Source organism: Halichoerus grypus, chromosome 9, assembly GCF_964656455.1.
Source record: "Halichoerus grypus chromosome 9, mHalGry1.hap1.1, whole genome shotgun sequence".
Classification (NCBI taxonomy): Eukaryota; Metazoa; Chordata; class Mammalia; order Carnivora; family Phocidae; genus Halichoerus; species Halichoerus grypus.
Window position 1 is genome coordinate 54956050 of NC_135720.1, and position 17446 is coordinate 54973495.

At 37.1% G+C, this 17446-nt stretch overlaps 1 protein-coding gene and 1 pseudogene across 2 annotated transcripts in view; one reads left to right on the plus strand and one right to left on the minus strand.

The window, feature by feature from the left end:
• LIN28B (lin-28 RNA binding posttranscriptional regulator B) overlaps nt 1-17446 on the minus strand; it is a 128190-nt gene that overhangs the window by 76593 nt on the left and 34151 nt on the right. The gene's annotated exons all lie outside the window — the stretch shown is intronic.
• Nucleotides 7592-7810, plus strand: LOC118521535 (cytochrome c oxidase subunit 6B1 pseudogene; annotated as a pseudogene).

Here is a 17446-nt window from a genome sequence, read left to right on the forward strand (position 1 = left end):
TTAACTATTTGTTTTTTAACTACTACTTTGATAAAACTAAATTTAAAAAACAAAATGAGAGGGGCGCCTGGGTGGCTCAGTCATTAAGCGTCTGCCTTCGGCTCAGGTCATGATCCCAGGGTCCTGGGATCAAGCCCCGCGTCGAGCTCCCTGCTCGGCGGGGAGCCTGCTTCTCCCTCTCCCACTCCGCCTGCTTATGTTCCCTTTCTCGCTGTGTCTCTCTGTCAAATAAATAAAATCTTTAAAAAATAAAAAAATAAAAAACAAAATGAGACAGAGAGATCTAAACTCACCATTTCTATTGCCTCCTGATCCATTTATTCCTCAGTCCTTGGTAAAGTGACTTCTATACCAAACTCTAAAGAAATGCTCCCACTAAGGTCAAACTTTGGCTTCTTTGGTGCAAAGCCAGAGGACTCTTCAGTCTTACCATATTGGTCAGCTTTATAGCACTTGACATTAATCACTCTTTCACTGCTCTTGGCATCTGGGACCCTAAGGCCTAATTTTCTTTCTTATGCCTCTACTTACTCCCCCCTCAGTTACATTTATAAGTTGGTCTTCCTTGACTTTTAAATTATTGTTCCCTAATGTTCCATCTTGGCCTTCTCACTCTATCTGCTTTCCTTGGGATATTTTCTTTTCTTTTCTATTTTTTAAGATTTTATTTGAGAGAGAGAGCGAGCATGAGCAGGGGCAGGGGGAGAGGAAGAAACAGACACCCACTGAGCAGGGAGCCTAATGCAGGGCTCGATCCCAGGACCCTGGGATCACGACCTGAGCCAAAGGCAGTCACTTAACCAACTGAGCCACCCAGGTGCCCTTCCTTGGGATATTTTCCGTATTCCCTTTTCAACTACTACTTATATAACTTCCATTATGGTATTTCCAGCCCAGACTTCTCTACTGGACTTTAGTCTATATATCTAACTGCATATTACATATTTCCATAGCACTCTCCCTCATGTCTAAAAGTGAACTAGCCCATATCCTCTACTACTACTGGTAAACACATACAGTGCTTACATGCCAGAAATTATTCTAAGCATTTCACACACATTAACTCACGTGTAAATGAAGCTAATGAAATAGGTGAAGGGGATTAAAGTACCAACTTCCAGTTGTAAAATAAATAAGTCACAGAGATGAAAAGTACAGCATGGGGAAAACAGTCAATAGTATTGTAATAATGTTGTACGGTGACTATACTTAATATGGTGAGCACTGAATAATGTACAGAATTGTCAAATCACTATATTGTACACTTAAAATATAATACTGCATGTCAACTATACTTCAATAGCAAATTTTTTTAATGAAGCTAATGAAGGAAATTAAGGCACAAAGCTAGTGAAGGATTTTAAACCAGGCAGTATGGCTTCAAAGTGTAACCTCCTACATAACACTATATTGCCTCACCAGTCAATTCTACTTAATGTATTCCTTACCAAGTGAAAAGTCACCATCATCCATTCTGTTACTTGAGACAGAAATCTCCATCTTCCTCAACCCCACATGAACCACCAATTAATTAATACTGATTTTACTTCCTTAACCTGTATAGAATCTGCTCCCTTCCTTCCATTATCCTAGTAAAATTCTTCATTATTTCTCACTTAAACTGGAAAAAAATAGCTTCCTATGGTCTCTTTGCTTTTAACCCATTCTCTACATTGCTGCTAGAGTGAACATCCTGAAGCAAAGATTTGCTCCTTCTCTCCCGTATGTTCACATTACTCTGCTCATAAATACAGGCTTTAAAGTTTTCAATGTGATCCCACAGCACTCAGCATGAAGTTTAAACTCTGAGTCCTTTATTTCCTAGCCTTTGTCTATATTCCCAGGTTTAATTTGTACCATACTCTTCTACTCCTTCTGAATGTTTTAGCTGCAGACCTCACATACCAGGGTCTTATCCTCCCTGGAAGACACTCTTCCACTACACCCTTCTCTTCCTTCTCTACCATGGCCAGGTCGCAGTTAAATAACCTTCTTTTCTGTTTTTATAGTATGTGGTCCACATCTACAACAAACTTTCCCACCCATTAATGTAATAATGTGTCTATCCCTCAGAATTGGCTGCAAGCTCTAGAAGATCACGATAACACGTTTCATCCATCCAATAGGAAACTGAGGCAGACAGGTTATGTAACTCATTCAATGCCACAGAGCTAGTATTCAGAGGAAATGATATCTAAATTCAGATCTGCATGACTCCAAAGCTAATCAAGGTCTTTATACAGAAGGAATGAACATGATGAAAGCAGCATTTTATGATAAGCTGCTACAACATAAGACCAACAGAATCCTCATATTCCTTGGTAGCGGTTTAGTGATTTGTACAGCTAAATGCTGTCTTAAAATAATTGTGTATAAGGCAGGCTCCTCTTAGCAGCGTCATCACACCTTCTCTTTCTTTTTATATTATCTCTTCCATTCAAAACCATAGGTCTTTTATAAAAGTTGTATCAGAAAACAAATAGCAAGTAACTGTTACAACAAAGAGACTTTTAAAAATATTTTATTTAAACCTACAATTTAGAGATGAAGAAATTAAATCCAAAATTAACTTTGGGAAATTAAATGCCCAAAGTCTAAGGCCAACAAAAGTAAAAATAAACAGGGGTGCCTGGGTGGCTCAGTTGTTAAGCGTCTGCCTTCAGCTCGGGTCATGATCCCAGAGTCCTGAGATCAAGCCCCGCATCAGGCTCCCTGCTCAGTGGGAAGCCTGCTTCTGCCTCTCCCACTCCCCCTGCTTGTGTTCCCTCTCTCACTGTCTCTCTCTGTCAAATAAATAAAATTTTTTTTAAAAAGTAAAAATAAACAAATGAGACTATATCAAACTAAAAAGCTTCTGCATACCAACACACACACACACACACACACACACACACACACACACACCAAAAACAAAAAAATCAACAAAATGAAATGGCAACCTACTGAGGGGGAGAAAATATTTGTAAATCATTTATCTGATAAGGGGCTAATATCCAACATATACAAGGAATTCATATAACTCAGCTGCAAAAAACAAACCGATTGAAAATAGACAGAGGATCTGAATAGACATTTTTCCAAGACATACAGATGGCCAACAGATACATGGAAAGATGTTTAGCATCACTCATCATCAGGGAAGTGCAAATCAATACAACAATGAAATATCACCTCATACCTGTTAGAATTGCTATATCAAAAAGGTAAGAGATAACAAGTGTTGGCAAGGATATGGAAAAAAGGGAACTTTTTTTTTTTAAGATTTTTATTTATTTATTTGACAGAGAGACACAGCGAAAAAGGAAACACAAGCAGGGGGAGCGGGAGAGGGAGAAGCAGGCCTCCCTCCGAGCAGGGAGCCCGACGAGGGGCCCGATCCCAGGACCCTGGGATCACGACCTGAGCTGAAGGCAGACGCTTAATGACTGAGCCACCCAGGCGCCCCAAAAGGGAACTTTTGTGCATTGTTGGAGAGAATGTAAATAGGTGCAACCACTATGGAAAATAGTATGGAGGTTCCTCAAAATGTTTTTTTTTTATTTTTTTTTTTAAGATTTTATTTATTTATTTGACAGATAGAGAGCACAAGTAGGCAGAGCTGCAGGCAGAGGGAGAAGAAGCAGCAGCCTCCCCACCGAGCAGGGAGTCCGATGCGGGGCTCGATCCCAGGACCCCGGGATTATGACCTGAGCTGAAGGCAGCCGCTTAACCGACTGAGCCACCCAGGCGCCCCTCAAAAATGTTTAAATACACCTACCATATGATCCAGAAATTCTACTTCTGGGTATTTATCAGAAAAAAATGAAAACACTAATTCAAAAAGATATATGCAACCTCATGTTTACTGCAACATTATTTACAATAGCAAGGATAAGGAAACAACCTAAGTGTCCACCAACAAATGAATGTATAAAGAAAATGGGACACATACTATATGTTTATATTTATATATACATGGAATTTTTTTTTTTAATATTTTATTTATTTATTTGAGAGAGAGAGAGCATGAGAGGGGGAGGGTCAGAGGGAGAAGCAGACTCCCGCTGAGCAGGGAGCCCGATGTGGGACTCGAACCTGGGACTCCAGGATCATGACCTGAGCCGAAGGCAGTCGCTTAACCAACTGAGCCACCCAGGCGCCCCTATACATGGAATATTTTTGAGCCATAAAAAAGAAGAAAATCTTGCCATTTGCAAAAACATGGGTGGACTCTGAGGGCATTATGCTAAGTAAAATAAGTCAGATAATAAAAGATAAATGTGGTGATCTCACATGTGGGATCTTAAAAAGCAAACAAACAAACAAAACCCCAAGCTCACAGATACAGAGAAGAGACTAGTAGTTGCCAGAGGCGGGGTGGGGATGAAATGAGTGAAGGAGGTCAGAAAGTATTTCCAGGGGCATCTGGGTGGCTCAGTTGTTAAGTGTCCAACTCTTGGTTTTGGCTCAAGGTTGTGATCTCAGGGCTGTGAGACTGATCCCCACATTGGGTTCCACACACAGCAGGGAGTCTGCTTGGGATTCTCTCTCCCTCCCTCTCCCTCTGCCCCTCCCCAACCCCCATGTTTTCTCTCTAAAATAAATAAATAAATAAATCTTAAAAGAAAAGTATTTCCAATTATAAATTTCCAGTTATAAGATATATTTCCAGTTATAAAATAAGTAAGTCATGGAGGGAAAATGCCCAACGTCTTATAACTAGTTAGTGGCAAAGCTGGGACAAGATCACATTTCCTGTATTGAAAATAAGTGTTCTTTTTCACTACCTATATAATGCTATTTCCCAGAAGCCCAACTTTAAAATATTTTACAGATTAACACAGTAAATCTCTATAACTGATTAACTTGAATGAAGCTTTCCTCATAGTAAAGTTAGCTAACTTGCAAATCTGTCATCATAATATACTGTCAAAGCTGTAAGAATCTCTGATCAACTTGAAAAAAATATGGTTATTTCTCTTCAATAAACTTATACTTTAAAAGACATGGGTGAGGCAACATCAATGACCTCCTCAAAAGACACATATACATATGTATATATATCTCCTCTACAGAAGTACAGACCAATAGAATTTTATGCAATGGATAGAAACGTTCTACATTTGCACTGTCCACGGTGGTAGCTAGTAAGTAACTAATGAGGACTTAAGACACTGTTAGTGCAACTGAGGGCCAAATATTTTGTTTAATTTTTATTAAGTTAAATTTCAATAGCCACACAGGCTAGTGACTACCATCTTGGATACACAGTCTTAGAGTAAAGTCATAAAGATCTGAGAGGTACTTTGCAAAGAAGGTTTGGAAATAGATTACATCCCTATACTGTTCAGTCCTATTAATGTAAAATAATTAACATAGAGTAATGACTATGAGATATTACATTATTTTGAAATGTTTTTATTAACTCCATGACTACCTTCATCTTCCAATCTATGTATCAGAGAGCAGGATATTATATGCCATGGGAGAAAACCTTTATGGCGGGTGCAAGGTTGGGCGAAGAATGAACAAACCCTCCTCCTCTAAAAAAAATCAGAGAATCTCTTCAAGTGCCCAGCCTGCTCCAATGATCACAGAAGGGTCACAAAGCCCCAGGGGATCTTTCCAGGCATGAAACAAGTTCCACAACTCAGCTCTAATTCTTTCACTGGATGAATCACTGGATACACATAAGCCAAGGTCCCAGCTACACCAAATAACAATTTTTACATTACCACAAATTATACAACCAAAGAGAAAAGAAACACATATAGTTTTAGGCAAGGGCTTCATTAATTTATGACTACATATGAATTTATGTGCCATATATGGATTTTCTAATACTTAAATACTTATCTAAAAATTATCTTTCAACTAGGGATATGGATTTTTTAACATCAAGAAAAATGTGGAGAAGGGCTCATTTTACTCATAGGGATATCATAATATTTCCCTGATTAGGTCATCACCTTTTAGTAATACTGTTTTTAATTTCTATATTTTCATTAGCATACTTCCCTATACTCATTTTCTCCTGTATTCTCCATCCATTTGTTCAGCATATTTTATTACCCTTGTTAGTAATTCTTCCTTTCTCTTACATGACCCTTTTCCCTTAGAATCTTTCTAACCCTCATCAAACCTAAACAGTATTTTGTAAATGAACTATCTGCTGTTGAAAAAAGCACATTACATAGGGATTATTGGTCTCTAAATGCACTCAGTTCCCTCCTAGCTTTTTCACCTAGTTCTGTGAAGGCCCAAAGGGTCACAGATAAGAGAATATGTGGATGGCTCAACACAATCAGTTACTACCATAAATAAGTCAAGCATAAATCTTGCTGACAGTGGGAAGTCTGGACCAGGAAATAATACCAAAAGAAATGCCATCTTCAAGTATAAAAACCCATGATTTGTGTATGTTCCAAGGGCAAATGATTTGCACGTGTTCCAGAGGCCCAGCATGTAGACACTGTACATATCTGTATGTGTGTGCTGCTCAGCTTGCTTAAAAACAAACAGTAACTCAGGGCCAGCACTATCATAAACAGGTTTCTGAAAGGTTGTGTTTTTTTTTTTAAAGGTGTTTATTTTTCTTTTTTTAGGGGGGGGGGAGGACCAAAGGGAGGGGGAGAGAGAGAATACTAAGCAGGCTCCATGCCCAGTGCTGAGCCCGACATGGGACTCGATCTCATAACCCTGAGATCATGACCTGAGCCTGATAAATTAAGAGTTGACACTTAACCGGGGCGCCTGGGTGGCTCAGTCATTAAGCGTCTGCTTTCGGCTCAGGTCATGATCCCAGGGTCCTGGGATCGAGCCCCACATCGGGCTCTCTGCTCAGCGGGAAGCCTGCTTCTTCCTCTCCCACTCCCCCTGCTTATGTTCCCTCTCTCGCTGTGTCTCTCTCTGTCAAATAAATAAATAAAATCTTTAAAAAAAAAAAAAAAGAGTTGACACTTAACCGACTGAGCCACCCAGGTGCCCCTAAAATGGTTTAATAAGGATGAGCATCTGATCAACTCAGAAGATCCTCTTCTTTCCTATCTGCATATGATGGTGGCAATGAGTGAAGTTATAGTAAGTCAAAGGCTTCTAACAGGATGAAATTACAAAGAAAATACAAAATATATACAAACATGTCAATATATCTATATATGTTTTCACATCTAGCACTTATAAACTATTTTTGAAATTTATGGGAATTGGTAATATAAGCTGGAGTTTAATAAGATGGAATTCTTTGTAAACAAGAGGTAATGTATCAAGGTAGACCTAATCAGCAGCATGACTTTGGTCAAATTATTTACATTTTGTGTATATTAATAATACCTAACTGGGGTTGTTATAATGATTAGATGAGTTAATGTATGTCAACTGCTTAAAACAGTAGCTGCCATGTAGTAAATCTTATACTTGACCACACCAATATTAAAAGGGGACTTTGCATGGAAATGTGATAGCACTTTAAAAGTATTTATAAGTAATTGCTATTGCTTTTTTCCACCTCATCAAACATAGCACCTGTTCATTTTATAAAATATAGATAAGAAAAACAGAGGGTAGACACTGAGCTGTGAGCTGTTCCAGGGTGTCTTTTGGAGTCAGCACCATGGAAAAAGACACCAAGACCAAAATCAAGAACTACTGGACTGCCCCTTCTGAGAGCCACTTCCCCAACCAGAACCAGACCAAGAAATGCTGGCAGGACCACCTGGACCTCCACCGCTGTGAGAAGATGGTGACCGATAAAGGCAGTGTTGTCTCCACGTGTCAATTGTACCAGTGTGTGTACAAGTCCCTCTGCCCCATATCCTGGGTGTCAACCTAGGATGATCACCAAGCAGAAGGCACATTTCCTGGCAAGACCTGAAGCGGGTCTACTCCACCTCTCCTCTGTCCTCCATCCTTCTCCCAGTGTTGTGAAGGCGGGAGAAGGTACATGGCGATCCCCACCCTGGGATCCTGAATCACGGCTTAACTAATAATAAATACTTGCTGGAAATGTGTTTTAAAAACAAAACAAAACAGAGGGTAAAAATCACCTGAAATTCCATCATATCACTATTGCCTTTTTTTTTTTACGATTTTGTTACCTAATTTATTACAATAAATTTCCATTTTCTCATATGCATAGACAGATGGAGTTACAATATTTTTAAACGTTGAGACCCAACTATACCCAATTTTTCTTTTTTTAAGATTTTATTTATTTATTTATTTCACAGAGAGAGACACAGTGAGAGAGGGAACACAAGCAGGGGGAATGGGAGAGGGAGAAGCAGGCTTCCCGCTGAGCAGGGAGCCCAATGCAGGGCTCGATCCCAGGACCCCGGGATCATGATCTGAACCGAAGGCAGACGCTTAACAACTGAGCCACCCAGGCACCCCTATACCCAATGTTTTATACTCTACTACTTTTCATTTGGCAAGGTAACTAAATATCTTTCCTTTGCACTGAACACTTCGAATGCCAAATGTTCCCCCCTCCCACCCTTTTCCCAGGCATATTCTCATTTTTTGAAACTTGTATATTAAAAAACAGGGACAAAGCTGCTCTAGTTGAGCAGAATGGAGTTTGGCCTCCCCCCTCCCAGTGGTCCTCAAAGTACCCTGAAGGAAATCAAAGACACTTCTGAATACAGTTTAACAATCTAACTTTAAAAACACCATTTTTAAAAAACTGGCTACATTACATGGGGGTTTATAATTTAACCAATCATCCAATAATAAACATTTAGTTGTTTCCAATTCTTTGTTTTTATAAAAAGTGCTTTGACAAAAATCTCTGTGTACATCCATTCCTATTCACAGGCTTTTGATGTGCATTGCCAAATTATACTGTAGAAACTTGCATCAGTATGTATCTCTGCCAGAGGTATAGGAGACTATTTCTCTCCAATTTCCACAACATCAAGTATTATCATTAAAATAGTATTAATAATAACTTGCCGAACTCTCATCTGTTAAGTGTTGCTTTAAACTTATATTTCTTTAGTTTCTGTATTTATACTTTTCTGAATTTCTACATCCCTGTCCTTTGCCTGTTTTTGACAAAGATGCTTGTTTTTTCTTACTAATACACAAGACTTCTTTATACTGCAAGGACATTAACCCTTTGTCTATGTGTTGTAAATAATTTTCTTACTTCATACTCTGCCTTTCAAATTCCCAACAAGTTTCTCCAAGTGACTTAAGTCTGGTTAATGATACAGTTAATATGAAAAAGATCCACACATATTTAACTTATACATAATGTACTCACTTTACTTAAATGTCTGAGACACCAATGTGTAAATAAATTGTACTTTATAAAATAAAAATATATTTGGAATAAGAGATTTCACTCATTATATAAACAGCCATCATTACTTTTATAAGTAATAGGTAATCTATATATAAATTTGACTTTAAGTGTCAACATCAGTGAATGATTAATGATACTGGATTCTAAGAGGAAATGAACGAGCAAGAATAAATTAATTTTTCATACATGCAGCTGTAACATGACACAGCTGTGAAGTTTGAAGAGAAAAAGCAGTTAAATATAAACGGTGAAGGTCAAAAAAAATTTTAAATCACGAATAATAGCTTTATTATTATCTAGATTTTAACAATTAATTAAACTATTATGCTAACAGTAAAATTAGATGAAGTAAATCATCTAATCCTAAATTATTTAGGTATATGTTCATTGTTAAGTATGCTCCCTGTTAAAATTTAACATTGAAAAATCTAAATAAAATGATAAAATGTTAATGAATTTTACATCCCTCTTTTAGCTTCACTTTATGCTTTAAGAATGAAATGTAGTCTCAGGATTTCAATTATATGATAGGTTTGAAGTCCACTGCAATGAACTTCAATCATTTCTAGGTTTTTCCCTTATAGAGTTTTATAATGTGACACACTTCTTAAAATTACAGGCCATGAATTAGATATGTTAATTTTAATATTCTGTTATATTGTGGTTTGATCTGTATTACACATATCTAAAATTATTTTATATATGGTTAAAACAAATTAGGTATAGTGTATACCTTTTAACTTTTACAGTATAAAAAAGTTTAAAATAATCTTTCAACCAGTCAGGCTTCTCCAATAATGGAACCTTTTTCTCCTTAGTTTGTCATGGTGTATAAATAAGACATTTTTTTTTTTTCAAAGTCATCTAAAGAAGACAACCTTATCAAATAGGCACAAGGGGAATAAATTAAGGATGAAAGGCTAGTGTTCTTTCCGATGAGCACCACCAATACCAATGGGGATGCCAGGCATTTTAACCTGGAAGTACCAGCCTTCACTCATGTTCTCAGACTAATTTTTATAGGATGTGAACCCAGCCACACGCAGATTATAAATTCTAATTTCGATATGAGTATGAATATCTTACCATTACTAAATTCTACCCTCATCATTATTTTCTAATATTTTTAACATTTTTCTTTTTTAAGATTTTATTTTTAAGTAATCTCTACACCCAATGTGGGGAGCTTGAACTTACAACCCTGACAACAAGAGGTGCATGCTCTACCGACTGAGCCAGCCAGGTGTCCCTCATAATTATTTTCTACCACTGTCACCAAATGTCAAAGCTTCAACCTAAAAATACTTTATCATTTTAACAATCGGGTACATTTTGCAGCTTTCAGGATATCTTGAAGAAATAGTGCTGGTGGGTGTTACAAACTCTTGTTGATACTATATTATAATACATCATCCAACTGAGAAACTATGTATATAGATAATAGTTCAACTTTGTCAGTTTCAAGGATTCAAAATTTTTTATTCTTCTCTTCCCTTACTCCATCTCATCAGTAATAGATGCTTGTTAATTCTTCCTCCCAAATGTCTGTTATATCCTTCATATTACAGCTTTTCCCTTTCTGAGAAAACAGCCTCAGAGACAACTATTGAAATGATCCTCTTCAAACAAGATAAAAACACAGAATAAAGTGTATGATGGTACATTAAGCAAATATTTTTTAAAGTTCAGAATACAAAATAGTAATTGTAACAATGTAAAAAAGTATATGGACAAATACTTTTAAGGAAAATATTTTGAATTATATAGACAAGGTAAAATGTTCATTAAAATAATTTTTAGATATTTAATAATTTTAAAAGGCAATTGTATTGTCCACAAACACTAATTTCATCATACCATAATCCAGTTCAGAAATCTACCTAAACTATATTCAAAATTGATCATTTAAAAACCATTCACCTGGGGTGCCTGGGTGGCTCAGTCAGGTGGGCATCCAACTCTTCATTTCGGCTCACGTCATGATCTCGTGGGCCGTGGGATCGAGCCCCACATCAGGCTCCACGCTCTGCAGGGAGTCCCCTTGAAGATTCTCTCTCCCTCTGCCCCTCCCCTCCCTCTCTCTCTAAAATCAACAAATCTTAAAAAAAAAAAAACAACATTCACCAGTTGGTCTCTCCTCTCCTTACCTTTCCATCCTTCCAAAATTCTCTTATCATCCTTACTGTATCCCAACTACAAACTTATTAGAGCATAGAGCACTTCTAACAACACCTAACATTTGTCTTTGCCACCAAGCCTTTGATGAATTTTCTTATCACTGTTAGAGACTAAGAAAGACAAAAGGAGCTCCGGACAGCCAGGGTTTGGTCTGTCACTATCACTCAGGTCTTGTGTCGCTGGGAGTTGGCTTGGCACTTAGAGCTATGCCAAGGTGTTCATAACATTTTATTTGAACATAAACAATTTCGGAGAACACCCCAAATTAGACAAGGCCACTCTGACTTTATCTGAACAGAGACAAAAACAACACTGTCCAAACCAAGAAATGGTCAAACACTCCCCTTTTATGCTAATATGTCTGCTTCCTTACCAATTCTAGTTTTAGCACCACTATGTTCTTCCTGCCTTCTAGGTAAGAATTACTAGGATCCCTGGGGCGCCTGGGTGGCTCAGTCAGTTAAGTGGCTGCCTTCCACTCAGATCATGATCCCAGCGTCCCAGGATCGAGTCCCGCATTGGACTCCCTGTTTAGTGGGGAGTCTGCTTCTCCCTCTGCTCCTCACCCTGTTCTTGTGCTCTCTCAAATAAATAAAATCTTTAAAAAAAAAAAAAGAATTATTAGGATCCCCAATAACAAAATTACTTCTGCTTTTGGACAGCATCAAACCCTTGCTTTCTTGACCTTCCCCCAAATCATAAACCCAAATCCTAGAAGTCCTTTCTAACACCTTCTCACTGAGATGCTTCAAGGTTCCACATGATGTGCCATGTTCCTCAGTGCTACAAGTTAATAAATCCAATTTTGTTTGATTCAGATGTGTTCCTGATGGCATTTTTTTATATACGTTCATTATCAATAATACTATTAGCTTTTTTTTAAAAGATGTATTTATTTATTTTTAGAGAGAGAGAGAGCAGAGGGGAGAGGGAGAGGGAGAGAGAGTCTTAAACACAGTCCATGCGGAGTATGGAGCCTGACACAGGGCTCGATCTCACCATCCTGAGATCACAACCTGAGCCCAAACCAAGAGTCAAACGCTAAACTGACTGCACCACCCAGGCGCTCCATTACTATTAGTTTTTATAATGGTTTTCATTTTTATTTATTTTAATCTTATTCAAAAAAACATATCTAAAAAGCCTCTTTTTAGGGCCCTGGGTGGCTCAGTTGGTTAAGCAACTGCTTTCGGTTCAGGTCGTGATCCCAGGGTCCTGGGATGTAGCCCCACATCATGCTCCCTGCTCAGCAGGGAGTCTGCTTCTCCCTCTCCCTCTGCCGCTCCCCCTGCCTGTGCTCTCCTGCTCTCTCCCTGTCAAATAAATAAATAAAAATCTTTTAAAGAATAAAAATAAAAAGAAATAGTAAATAAAAAGTCTCTTTTTATTATCTAACACCAAGCTGTTTTTAGTTTCAGTATATACTCTTACAGTTCATACCATGTTTCATCCATTTAACTTACATGTTAAGTAATTTTTTCCATCACAAGCGCATATACATTTGCTCCTTAATTCCATAAAAAGGTAAGTTCTGGGGTGCCTGGGTGGCTCAGTCAGTTAAGCGTCTGACTTCAGCTCAGGTCGTGATCTCAGGGTCCTGGGACCGAGACCCACAATGGATTCCATGCTCAGCAGGGAATCTGCTTCTCTCTGTCTGCCCCTCCCCCTACTCCCTCTCTCAAATAAATATTTTTTTTAAAAAAAAGGTTCCTTAAGAGTACGGTAATTGTGATGTGCACTGAATAATGTATAAAATTATTGAAACATTTTATTGTACAACTGAAACTTATATTAACACTGTTAACTATACTTCAATAATAAAAAAAATTATAAGATTCATGTGGATCCAAATATTTATATCTTTGTATCACTACAAAGAAGGTTGTAGATTGTCATTAATTCCTTTTATTTACTGGTACTTTCCAAATTCTGTTCCTGGCTTCTTTTTTCAACTTTACATTTCCTTCTTTTATGATGCTTTCCAACCTTACTTTCACTACCACCCAAATATGATGACTTCTATCTAAATCTATAACCATAATCCATACCTCTCTTCTAAGACCCACACAGATATCCAACTGGATGGTCACAGGGCCCTCAATTTTCCCATTTCTAAAACAAAACTCAGTACCTGGTCCACCAAAACTGGATACTCCTTCTCCTCCTCTAACTTCCATCCTTGTGTCTCTCCCAACCACTCAAGCACCCAAGTCAGAAATCAAGTAGTGATTCATATTCTTCCTCTTCTCTCACCCTCCACAACCAACAGTTTACCAAGTCCTGAATATTTCTGATATTTTTCTTAACATCTCTCATCTTCCAGTTTATAGCTAGTTACTACCTTAGTTAAGGCCCTCTCTACCTCTCCCGAACTGCAGTTCGCTTACCTCTCTCAAATCCATCTTCACCATCACACTGCAGCAGAAACCATCTAGAGTAACAATCTGTTCAAATTAGTTCCCTGCTTTAAATTCTTTAATGACTTAAAATCCACTAAAATCCTTCAATGGCTCCCCAGTGCCAGTAAGTTAAAGGCCCAACCTTCCTCCTCTTCCACCTCTTCAGCTGACTCTCTCACACTGTCCCCTCACCCTTCAGCCATAGTCAATGATCTGAAGTGTCCTAAAATATGCCAGGCACTGGGTATAGTGCTCCCTCTGTTGAGAATCACTTCCTCTAAATGTCTGACAAATATTCTGCTCTCATAAGCTCAGTTTAATATTCACCTCATATAAAATAGTTTTAACACTTTGACAAGTCAAGCATATTCTCCTTTCAGATTCCAATGTACAAGTTTTCCTGACAGCATTGAAATCACTTTAATAAAGGGATGCCTGGGTGGCTCAGTCAATTAAGCATCTGCCTACGGCTCAGGTCATGATCCCAGGGTCCTGGGATCAAGCCCCACATCGGGCTCTCTGCTCAGCGAGGAGCCTGCTTCTCCCTCTCACCCTGCTCGTGCACTTTCTCTCTCTCCTGCTCATTCTCTCTCAAAATCTTTAAAAAATAAATAAATCACTTTAATATATTTCTGTATTTACAGTTTTTTCTCCTATTCTGAACTGCAAGGTCCTTGAAGACAGAACCCATGACTTAATACAATTTGTATCCGAAGTAACTAACACTATGCCTGGCACAAAACAGAACCAAATACACAAGTAACTGATTTGCTAATTTGCAACAAAAGAAAAATTTTATTTTGCCATGAATCTTCACCTAAGTAAGGTTAAAGGCAAAGAATATTCTATCAAGCATTGGTGTAGTTTTTAATGACAAAAAGCTTCTTCGTAAAATGCTACAAGAAAGAGTAACTTTACAAGATGATCAGCTTATTGCTTTCAGAATTGCTACTTATGCTGATGCTCATAAGAAATAAGATTTAAGGGGCGCCTGGGTGGCTCAGTCGTTAAGCGTCTGCCTTCGGCTCAGGTCATGATCCCAGGGTCCTGGGATTGAGCCCCTCATCGGGCTCCCTGCTCAGCAGGAAGCCTGCTTCTCCCTCTCCCACTCCCCCTGCTTGTGTTCCCTCTCTTGCTATGTCTCTCTTTGTCAAATAAATAAATAAAATCTTAAAAAAAAAAGAAATAAGATTTAAGATCCTACCTTTTAAATCCTACCTTTTAGTTTGTTTAAACAAACTAAACAATGGCTATTCAATAGTAAAAGTAATCTTAATAATGTTAATATAAATATGTGAAATCAGGACTTAAAAGTGAAAGAATATTTTAAAGCTTTAAAAATAAAACAAGGGAAGACAACTTTACAATCTCAGAGTACAAACTGATATAACCAATGTAGAAAATAATTTAGCATTTCTTAATCAAATTGAAAATACACGTTACAACCCAAAAATTCTATTTCTAGGTTATATACTATAGAAATATTTTTGCATGTGTACCTGAAGTCTTGTAAGAGAATGTTCAGTGTAGTATTGTTTACAATAGCAAAAACATTTAAAAATCAATTGATTAATAATAGAATATAGCATATTCATATGATGGCATACCACATGACACTAATTATGGATATATGAATACCCATATATGAATATGGACTAATTATAACTATATTCAATAATATAATCTTAAAATATTAAGTACAAAAGTCAATTTTGAAATAGTAAAAATTCTAATAAAGAATGTTTTAATTTCTAATTTACTTTTAATCCATTTAAATGGGGAAACTATAGTGTGACTACCTTATTAAACAGCTAAGAATTTTTTATATGTTTTAAAGTTTATTTTTTAGTAATTCCTACACCCAAAGTAGGGCTCAAACTCATGATCCTGAGATCAAGAGCTATATGCTCTTCCAGCTGAGTGAGCCAGGCACCCCCAGGTAAAAATTGCTTAAAGTGAAAAATTAAGCTCACAACTACCAAACTGAAATTATTTCCTATAGAAAGAAACAAAGTCAGCACATCATTTCCATGATGATGGAAATGTTCTATATCTATACTGTCCAATAAGACAGCTACTAACCACATGTAGCTGCTGAGCACTTGAGATGTGGCTACTGTAGTAGAGAGACTACATTTTTAATTTTAAGTAATTTAAAGAGCTATATTTTATGAGTGGTTACCATACTGGACAACATAGCACTAACCACATGTAGCTGCTGAGCACTTGAGATGTGGCTACTGTAGTAGAGAGACTACATTTTTAATTTTAAGTAATTTAAAGAGCTATATTTTATGAGTGGTTACCATACTGGACAACATAGCACTAAATATTTCTTTGTAGAAACATAACCTAGAAGAATAGTTATACAATACCTACTCTAAAATATCTAGTTTTAGCACCTTAATAAGTTGTTGATTTTCTTTAATAAAAGTCTGTTCATTTATACAGTTCTTTTCCTTTTCTACTCTCACCATTAAATCAAACCTCAGATGTTGGATGTATAGGTGATTTGGTTATAAAAGAGACATTTTAAGTACTACTCTACGTCTTTTTACATCCAAAATCTCCATTCAAATTAAGTAACTACTAAAAAGCATAAATTAAATTTCCATTCACCCACTAAAAATATAATAGAAAAGGCTCTGTTCTCACAGATGAGAATACTAGCTCTGGCACTTACTAATTCTAACTTCATTCAAGTTTAACCTTCTGAGCTTCAATCTTGTCATTTTAAATGAAATAATATCTAACCTAGATGAATATAAAGATTAAGTGAGATAAAATAATAAACTTGCATTATACAGTGTCTGACCCTTATTAGATACTTACTAAATGTGATGTACCTTTCCTACCCCTTCCCCTTCTACCTAAATAAAAGGCCTTTGCTTTCTCCATAACAAACACACCATGTTATTTTTCTCTCATTTCTGAGTAAAAGGACATTTTCCTCTTTTCTTCATGTTTTTATTCAGAAATTTGTCCTCTGAATAACTTAGAAAAAACATATTATGTACTCTGAGCATCAGAAAAATATTTAATGCTATAGTTTATACCATTATAACATACAGCAGTTTAACATATTTAAAAACATTTTGTCAAATATTTTATAAGTATATGTCAAAAAGTCATAACAGACATGTAACACATTATAAAATGAACTCAGCAATGTTTTATAGATCACTAGAGCGTAAATATTGGGAGTAGCTAAGAAAGGAAGGTGTTCGGCCTCTTTATAATTATGATTAAGAAAAAATAGAAAGAACCAATCAAAATTTATCTTTTTAAAATGCTTTTCTTGGGCGCCTGGGTGGCTCAGTTGGTTGAGCGACTGCCTTCAGCTCAGGTCATGATCCTGGAGTCCCGGGATCGAGTCCCACATTGGGCTCCCTGCTCAGCAGGGAGTCTGCTTCTCCCTCTGACCCTCCCCCCTCTCATGTGCTCTCTCTCTCTCTCTTTCTCTCTCTCAAATAAATAAATAAAATCTTTAAAAAATAAAATAAAATGCTTTTCTTGCCTTCAATTTTTTCTATCCATATCAATAAAACTAGGATCATGTTTAATAAATTAAGTTTTACAGCAC